We start from the raw sequence: 8,334 nt of genomic DNA on the forward strand, positions 1-8,334 counted from the left end.
TCAGATGCCCTGACCCTACTACTTGGGAATTGCATTAAATTATCAATGACTGGGCACAGTGGCACATGTCTGTAATTCCAGCAACTCAGGTGGCTAAGGCAGGAGGATGGAAAGTTTGAAGCCAGCTTCAGCAATTTAGCGAGGCCCCAAGCAAATTAGCAAGACCCTGTCTAAAACATATATATATAGATATATGTAGATATATATATAATATAAATATGTACAAATATTATATATATATGCAAAGGATACTGATCACAGTGGAAATCTCTGGCATTGTTTTTTAGTACCAGTTCTCAAAGTGTGTCTCAGAAGCTCTGAGGAGTTTTCCATAAACCTATTCAGAGGGTACACATGCTCAAAACAACTTTACTGATAGTATGAAAACATTTGCCTTTTCCACTCTCATTCTCTTCTGAGTATATCATGGAATTTTCCAGAAGTTTCACAGTGTGTGATATTACAACAGGTTGAATGCACAACATTATGCATAATATGTAACACTACTGAACTATCTTAACTTAAAAATGTTAAGATGGTAAATTTTGGTATATGTATTTTTACCACAATTAAAAAGTTAAAAATCTAAAAAAGTCTAGAAGCTCAGTGGTAAAGTGCACACCTAGCATGTACTAAGCCCTGAGTTTGATCCCCTGAGCCAAAAAAAAGAAAGAAAGAAAAGAAAAATTGCAAAAAAGAAAACAAAGTCAGGCATGTGGCACACACCTGTAATCCCAGCTACTTGGAAGCTGAGGCGGGAGGGTCACTTGTTGGAGGCCAGCCTAGGCAATTTAGCAAGACCCTGTCTCAAAATAAAAACTATAAAGGGCTGAGAGGAAGCCTCAAGAGTAGACTGCTTGCTTACCAACACAAGGCCCTGGATTTCATCCTTAGTCCCCCCCACACACACACACACAAGCTAGGACAATGCCACTCTTTTCACTATTTTTTTCACTATTTTCAAATTAATTTTGAAATATGGTTATTTTTTCATTAAAATGTTTTATTTAGGACTGGGATTGTGAGTCAGTGGTAGAGCACTTGCCTAGCATGTGTGAGGCACTAGGTTCAATCCTCAGCACCACATATAAATAAATAAAGTAAAGGTTCATTGACAACTAAAAAATATTTTAAAATATTTTATTTATATAAAAATACACTGAATTATTACTGTTATTTTAAAAGAAATTAATAAACATTTTAAAATTTTGTTTTAACTTCTTTTTTTTTTTCTCTTTTGTGGTTTGGGGATCAAACCCAGGGCCTACAGCATGCTAGGCAAGCACTTTACCATGACCTATATTTTCTCTCGTTTTAAGACAGGTTTCTTTTTGTTTTGTATTTTTGTTTGTTGTTTTGGAGGTTGAACTAGGGGTGCGTTACCACTGAAACAAATCCCAGCCCTATCTGTTTAGTTTTTTATTTTGAAACGGAGTCTCCTTAGGTTTCCTAGCCTGTCCTCAAACTTGTAATCCTCCTGTCTCAGCTCCTGAGTAGCTAAGATTACTGGATGCATCACCATGATTAGCTGAGACAAGGTCTTGTTAAATTGCCTAGGCTGGACTCAAATTTGTGATCCTCCTGCCTCAGACTCCTGGGGTTACAGGGATTGCACCCAACATTGGTATCCTCAATCATTAAGAGTGCAAAGATGGGGGCTGGGGATGTAGCTCAGTTGGTAGAGTGCTTGCCTTGCATGCACAAGGCTCTGGGTTCAATTCCCAGCACCACAAAAAAAAAAAAAAAAAAAAAAGAAAGAAAGAAAGAAAAAAGTGCAAAGAAGAGGAATCTTAAGCTGAAAATGCTGCTCTTATGAGAAGAAATGTGTTAGGTAGGATTGCCATACAAACTAGAATATTCTCAGTTAAATCTGAATTTCAGAAAAACAATGAATAACTATATATGATAATATTACATAGGGTAAGCTTAACTAAAAAAGCATTGTTTATATGAAATTCAAAATTAAATGGTATCCTGTATTTTTATTTGCTAAATTTGGCAACCCTATTAGTGAGAAAGATTTAGATTAGACAATAGGAAGAACTTGGATCAGACATTGGATTTCTGACCCAGGGAAGGATGGAGGGGAGGCCTCTAAATCCTTAGGACTAGAGTTTGCATGAAGGTAATGATCTCCCCCTAGCTGGACTCAGGACTTATCCACACTCCAGGAAACCCAGGGGACTGGAGGATGAGCAAAAAAACACAGGAAGTGGCAAAAAACAAATCAGAACATCAGTGTTGTTTTTAAAGGGAGGAAGTGACACTGGGTGGGTGTAGGGCCGTGTAGGGAGGCCTGAGGTCCCTGGAGGATGTCAAACCATGAGGTGGTGAGGTCATCTGTCTCCCCTCATGCTCTGCTAAAAATAGCTGTGGTTACAGCAGGGGTGTGACCAACCCCTGAGAGGCCTGGGTGGGGCTGAGCAGGACAGCTGGAGAGGTGGGGGCTGCAGGCCAGGTGGCAGGAAGGCCTAAGAGGCATATTTGGGCTTAGATGTAAACAGAGAGGCAAATAGGTGGCCTCAGGAGCAATCTAGAGGGGAAAGGAAAGAGGAGGGGCTGATGCTGGTCTCTTTGTGCTGTGTGTGTGTGGGGGGGGGGGGGCGGGAATGGTGAGTTCTGAGTACCTCTCTCCAGTCAGAGCCAGTGCCCTAGAAATCAGGCTGCCATACTAGAAATCAGTCCGCTGGGCTGTCATGGTGCAGGTCTCTTTTCTTAACATTTATTAAGCATTTATTGGTATGGGCCCAGGTCCTGGGGATCCAGAGTTGAATAGAATGTGGTCCCTACCCTCCAGAGCCTGGAAGTCCACTGGAGAAGACATGCATAAAACCAGAAGGAAAATTCACGAATGCCCTGTGATAAGAAGTAATAACTGAGAGCCCAGGCTGCGCGCTGAAGCAGGCTGGAGAATCACCCACCTGACAGTTCGACAGCTGTTGAGAGCAAAAGGAAATGATCTGGTTTGGGGAAAGACATAAAAATAACACTTTTCATTCCTGAACCTTCTCCCTTGCCCACTGCAGCCTGGGAAGTGCTGTCAGATGCTTCTCCTGTGGTTTCTAAGAGCCAGCGTTGGTTTCCATCTAACAGGGAGCAGCCGTGGCCGTGGTGGCTGAGGCAGGGCGGGTAGGCCTTCCCTTGGCCACAGAGGTTTTGGACTTGGCGTGAAGTCACAGACCAAGTACAGGCAAAAGACTGATGACCTCACCGCCTCATGGTTTGACATCCTCCAGGGACCTGGAGCGTGGAGCTTATGGAACAAACCTCATCTGGACCCTTCTTGCCAGGGGTCCAGGCTGCCAGGGGCATCGTCCTCAGAGTCAGGTGAGTCCCAGGGTCCAGCTCTTGAGTAGGACCTGAACACAGGGCTGGGAGGAGGGAGCAGGTGCTCAGCCATGGGCTGGGGGGGAATTCTATGAAAGGAGGTAGTCAGGCACTGCGGGCCAAAGAGTTTCCTGGGTCAAGTTGAGGAGTTTTTTGGGAGAAGGAATTCATTAGAAACTTAAAAATTGACCTCCAGGAGTCAAGCCTGGCGCCTGTGGTATGAACTTCTCACACACCAACGTGCTCTGTTCCTTGTTCCCCTTTCCCCCTGAGCCATAGGTCATTCTTCTGGGTTTAGGCTCCTACCAAGTTCTGTGTCGGCACTCTTGGGGACAAGTCAGGGCCAGGGACTCTTTCTCTGTCCCCTGAGTTCCTGGGGTTCAAACTCCAGGCTTAGTTGCTGCCCACCCCTCCCCTTGTCCTTCTTCTCTCACAGGCCACAGCTGGCCACCTGGCCCTTTCTATAGCCATGGGATCTGGGGCGGGGGACGGAGACTGCTAAAACCACAGCTCCTGCTGAAACCTACAGCTGCAGGAGCCTACAGGGCACATGGGACCAACCTCCCCTGCAGCCAAGGGCAGCCACAGTGGTGGACAAACTCTGAGGACCCTCGGGGAGAGGAGAGCCTGTGTGACCGCCCAGACTGGCTGGATGACTTTGGGCAGGTTGCTAGACTTCTCTGGGCCTCAGCCTCCTGTTTGTTCACCTATACTCTGTAGCTAGGGCCTGCCTGTGGTCATGCATGTGAACATGAACTGTGAGCTGCTGAGCCCTGCCCTGGCACGAGAGGCGGTGATTTTGAACTTGCCCTGGGACCGGGTTTAAACAGGCACAGGTTCAGAGAGCTGCTTCCAGATAGAAATTCCTCTCCTGCGGCCCACTGATGGTCTGCAGGGACCCTGATGTCACACACAAAGTTTGAGTAGATGCATTTTTTTCTGAGAAGGTAATGGATGTGGAGTTTTCATCTGACCTCGGAGGAAGTCTGAGTCTCAATACCTGTTAGGAGCCCTGGGGCCTCCTCCATGGGATCATTTGCCAGGAACAGCTCCCAGGCAGGCAGAGGGGGCTGAAATCCTCTAGTTGCTCATGCTCCCAGGTGACCTGAGTATACTTGTTGAATGTGGACAGGTTTCCACCACCTGAGTTCAGTGCAGGCCATAAAATAACAGAGTTCATGTCGTGCAAATGGCAGGGTCAGAAAGAGAGGTGTCGTCCTTGCCATTTGGGCTCTACTCTAGTCACTGTTATAGTAAGAACCAGTAAGTGGAAAGTGGCCAGAGAACACAGGCCAAGCTATTCTTTTTTTTTTTTTTTTTTTTTGGTGCTGGGGATGAGCCCAGGGCCTGCCTGTGCTAGGCAAGTGCTCTATGACTGAGCTACACCCCGGGCTGTCAGAGGTCTTGACACTGTGTGTTAGGAAGAATAACTGAAAGAACTCAAGGGATTTGGTTTGGAGCAAAGAATCTAGGGTATGTGGGCACTGGAAGTTAAATTCTTTTTTTTTTTTTGGTACTAGGGATTGAATCCAGAGGGGCTTACCTAACACTGAGCCACATACCCAGTCCTTTTACAATATTTTTTATTGAGACAGCATCTTGCTAAGTTGCTTAGGGCCTGGCTAAGTTGCTGAGGTTGGCCTTGAACTTACCATCCTCCTGTCTCAGCCTCCTCCTTGCTGGAATTACAGGGGTAGGCCACTGTGCCCAGTAGGAGTGCACATTATATTCTTGAAGTGCTGACTAGTGGATTCTACAGGAGGACAGTAACTTTCTAACCCTGAGCTCTGTCCCACATGGAGTGAAAAGGAACTCTTCACTGCCCACCTAATTAGTGTTTCAGGAGAAAATAATTGCAGGCAAGAGCAAAAACTCTATCCAAGAAGTGGTGCTGGGGATGAGCCCAGGGCCTGCCCATGCTAGGCAAGTGCATATGAAGAAATGGCCACAGCTGGGTGCAGTGGCGCATGCCTATAATCCCATCAGTTCCAGGCTGAGGCAGGAGGATCAAGAGCTCAAAGCCAGTGGCTGGGGTTGTGGCTCAGTGACCAGCGGCTTGCCTTGCGTATGTGAGGCACTGGGTTTGATCCTCAGCACCACATAAAAATAAATAAACAAAATAAAGATATTGTGCCCATGTAGAACTAAAATAAATTAAGAAAAAAAAAGTTTAGGGCTGGGGATGTGGCTCAAGCGGTAGCGCGCTCACCTGGCATGTGGGCGGCCCGGGTTCGATCCTCAGCACCACATACATAACAAAGATGTTGTGTCCACCGATAACTAAAAAATAAATATTAAAATTCTCTCTCTCTCTCTCCCCGCCCCCTCTTAAAAAAAAAAAAAAGTTCAAAGCCATCCTCAGCAATATACGAGGTCCTGAGCAACTCAGAAAAACCCTGTCTTTAAATAAAATACAAAAAAGGATTGAGGATGTGGCTCAGTGGTTGAGTGCCTCTGGGTTCAATCCCCAGTACCAAAAGAAAAAAAAAAAAGGAAATGATCGCAACACTTCCCTGGGCTGGGGAGTGTGAGTAATGCCTTGTGGGGCAGAGAGAATGGGCAGGCTCTGAGTCCCTGCTCCATGGAGTTCTGCTGTGGCCAGACTCCTCTCTCCAGTGCTCCACGGCCCCTGAAGGAGCAGGGGTGGGTGAGGAGAGGAGAGGGCTGAGCCACCATGGAACACGGGCCTTCAGCTCTGATGGAGGACAAGCTGGGCTCTGCTGGGCTGGGCCAGGCCAGAGGGGTGGGGACGGGAAGATGGCTCATTGATGAGTCACCATGGCTATTGTCTATCTGCTTCTGCTCCCTCTGGGGGAGGGTGGCTAGGGGACAAAAGCCTTTGGCCAGCTGGGCCTGTGAGGACAGGTTCCTTGTGCTTGTGCTCACAGCTCTGGGGACAATTGGGGCTTGGCTATCTTGCTCTCCTTGCTACCACCCAGCAGGGCAGGGCTGGGGAGCTGACATTGGCTGGATGCTGAGGGGAGGGTGTCTGTCCCCACTGAGCTCCCACCTGGATAGGGCTTGTGGTGGTCACACAGTCAGCCCCGAGGACTGGCCTGTGGGAGAAGTTGCCCTGCCCCATCTGCATTGCACGGAAGCTGGCAGGAGTGCCCCCATTCTAGTCATCACCCCTAAGCCGGAGAGGCGCACTCTCCCCACCACGCCCTGTCCTTCCTCACCCTCTTTCCAAACTTGCTCGGCCCAGCAGGCCTGTTGACACCGCACCCTCTCTCAGGGCCCCAGGGGAGCCTGGAGAGAGAGCAGGGGTAAATCCAGGTTGGGGCATGTGGGTGCTATCCAGCTCCTACCAGGGCCTGGTCTGAGTGGTGAATCTTTCATCCTGCCCCCAGTCAAGCCTGAGCCGTGTCCCCTGATGTCCCCTGGGATGGAGGGTCACGGAAGCACAGAATGTCATTAACAGGGTAATCATATACGTAGGGAAACTGAGTCTACGGAGGTCAGAACTGCAGCAGAGATGCCCAATCTGCAATGGGCAGATTGGGAGGAAGGACTCTGTGGGAGGGGAGAGTTGCCCTCCCAGGCTCTGGCAGGTGACCAATTTGGGGACAGTCAGGTTTGGCACCACCGTACAGCTTTCATTCTGCTGCCTCCCTGGCTTCTTCCTTTCTCTTTGGACTGAAGGCAGGTGTTTGGAGTTTGCAGGCTGAGGTCAAAAAGCACTTGCCCCATGTGGGCAGCAGCCTGGACTTTGGAGACAGGTGGACATGAGTTAGACTCTTGGTTTCTCCACGTCCTGCTGGTAGGACCTTGAGAGGGGCTGAGGTCTCTCTGAGCCTGTTTTTTCCTATCTGAAAAATGAAACACAATAACTGTCTCACAATGTTAGATGTTTTACATACACTATTTCATTTAACTCTGAAGGATGGCAGAGTTACTTTGACTTGGGATTATTTTGAATAAAGACACCTGAAAACCAGCAAATATAAAAGGGACACTCTGATCTCTCTTTTCTCTATCAGGAAAAAAAGAAAAAAAAGAAATATTCTTTTATAACAGACAAGGAGTTGAGCCTGAGAAACATCTGTACAAACAGACCTTGTTAAAATAGGCTTGTCTTAGCCTCTATGCATTTTAGTTACTTTTCCACACTTGCCATTCTTTGGCATTTGGGTCTTGCCACTTCTTTGGGTTCTTGTTTTCTATGCACACCAAAAATAAAATCTGTGTGCTTTTTCTCCTGCCGATCTGTCTTGTGTCAACTTAATTCTCAGTCCCAGCCAAACACCTTAAGAGGAGGGAGGTCAAGTGTCACCTTTCCTGAGACTCTCACAGCCACACCTTGAGGTAGATGGTTTTTAGATCCATTTTTCAGATGAGAAAGATGAGGTCTCCAGAGGTTAAGCACACTGTGTGGGATCCCACGGTGACTAGTTAGCTGTGGAGCCGGGATGTAACTGGTGAGTGACTCTTGGGTCGGCTCTTGAGGCCTTTGCTGATGCCACTGTCTAGACATAGCTGTGAGAAATGAAGAGGTGGGTGAGATGAAGCGGTCACAATGCCTGTCTCTGGGCCTTGATGTGTGCTGCATGGAGCAGGGAGTGGGGCTGGGTGGCCCAGGGAGAGAGGCTTCTGGAACCCTAAAAAATGAAGGTCCAAAGGAGAAGTGGCTGGGAGGGATTCTCAGCTGTGCTGACAGTTTTGGGTGAGTTCAAGGGGAGGGACAGGAAGTCTTGAGCAACAGGTGTGGGCAAATGTCAGTAAATGGGAGTTCTGTGGTTAAAGGGGCCCCTCAGTGACCACGGGATGGGGGCCCTGGGCTCAGACTCAGGACAAATATGTGCCAAGATGCTGACCGGCTTTCCTTTGGAAAGAGGTGTTGAGGGACATTTTAACGCTCAATGTCTCTATAGTGTTTGCTTTTCTTTTTTTTTTTTTTTTAATATTTATTTTTTAGTTTTCGGTGGACACAACACCTTTGTTTGTATGTGGTGCTGAGGATCGAACCCGGGCCGCATGCATGCCAGGCGAGTGTGCTACCGCTTGAGC

The 8,334-nt window shown here is 47.7% G+C and overlaps 1 non-coding gene across 1 annotated transcript; it reads left to right on the forward strand.

The window, feature by feature from the left end:
- Positions 1–1,659: 1,659 nt before the first annotated feature.
- On the forward strand, positions 1,660–1,733 carry Trnaa-ugc (transfer RNA alanine (anticodon UGC)). Its single transcript has one exon. It is a non-coding gene; the product is annotated as a tRNA-Ala (tRNA).
- Positions 1,734–8,334: the final 6,601 nt, after the last annotated feature.

The sequence above is a fragment of the Callospermophilus lateralis genome, chromosome 13 (assembly GCF_048772815.1).
Source record: "Callospermophilus lateralis isolate mCalLat2 chromosome 13, mCalLat2.hap1, whole genome shotgun sequence".
Taxonomy (NCBI): Eukaryota; Metazoa; Chordata; class Mammalia; order Rodentia; family Sciuridae; genus Callospermophilus; species Callospermophilus lateralis.